Source organism: Alligator sinensis, unplaced genomic scaffold (genome assembly GCF_000455745.1).
Source record: "Alligator sinensis unplaced genomic scaffold, ASM45574v1 scaffold1039_1, whole genome shotgun sequence".
Lineage (NCBI taxonomy): Eukaryota > Metazoa > Chordata > Crocodylia > Alligatoridae > Alligator > Alligator sinensis.
This window is the reverse complement of record NW_005843127.1, coordinates 1195-1968: the sequence shown is the minus strand read 5'-3', so window position 1 is coordinate 1968 and position 774 is coordinate 1195. Positions and strand designations below refer to the sequence as shown.

The window sequence follows — 774 nt, the reverse complement described above, 5'->3', positions numbered from 1 at the left end:
CCCCCCCCCCCCCCCCCCCCCGACACAGGAGGCACCAGTCGCTGAGCCATGGCTGTGCAGGGCCCCCACCCCGTGTGCTCCCCAGTGAACCTGGTTGGACCAGCTGGAAGTGCTGCTTCCTTTGATTCAATACAGCTTTGGAGACTTGGCCACCGAACTGAATGAGGGACCGAAGCTTCACACAGTCCTAACACACACACCCTGACACCTGTAGCAACAGGAGGAGGAAAGATTGCCTCCTGCCTCGTATGTCACCTAGAAAAGCATAAAATACTCTCCATGCTGTTCTGCAACCTATGGACAGCAAATGACTCCATATCAGTAATGAGGGTTCAGGTTCCTCCATCAATGGGTTGGTCTAATAAAAGATATCAAATTCACCCAAGAAACTTTGTCTGCCTATGTCCTTAGACCAACACGGCTATAACCTAAACCCCTGCACCCTGGATATGGGATTTCATTCTGATCCAATTAGGCAAAACAGGGATAATATGAGGTGTCACAAATAACACAACCACTGGGTCTTCTAGGGTCTCTCTCCCCCTCCCTTTTCCACCAATATTATAACCAGGCCTAGGATACCTCAGCAGATGGCCAGGTCTAGGTGCTTAATACCAGAGGAGAAAGTTTCTGGCTCAGGACCTGAAGAAAGAAGAACGCAATTGCTTGGTCAGAGTAAGGCTCATATCTCCAGCCCCCTACATCAGCTTCAGTAACAAAGCTTCCCCACCTCCACTGCATTTCACTTTACTTTTGTCCTTTCTTTCAGCAGGC

The 774-nt window shown here is 49.9% G+C and overlaps 1 protein-coding gene across 1 annotated transcript in view; it reads left to right on the top strand.

Annotated features, from left to right (window-relative positions):
• LOC102375907 (olfactory receptor 2G3-like) overlaps window positions 1-774 on the top strand; it is a 31603-nt gene that overhangs the window by 29897 nt on the left and 932 nt on the right. The window lies entirely within an intron of this gene.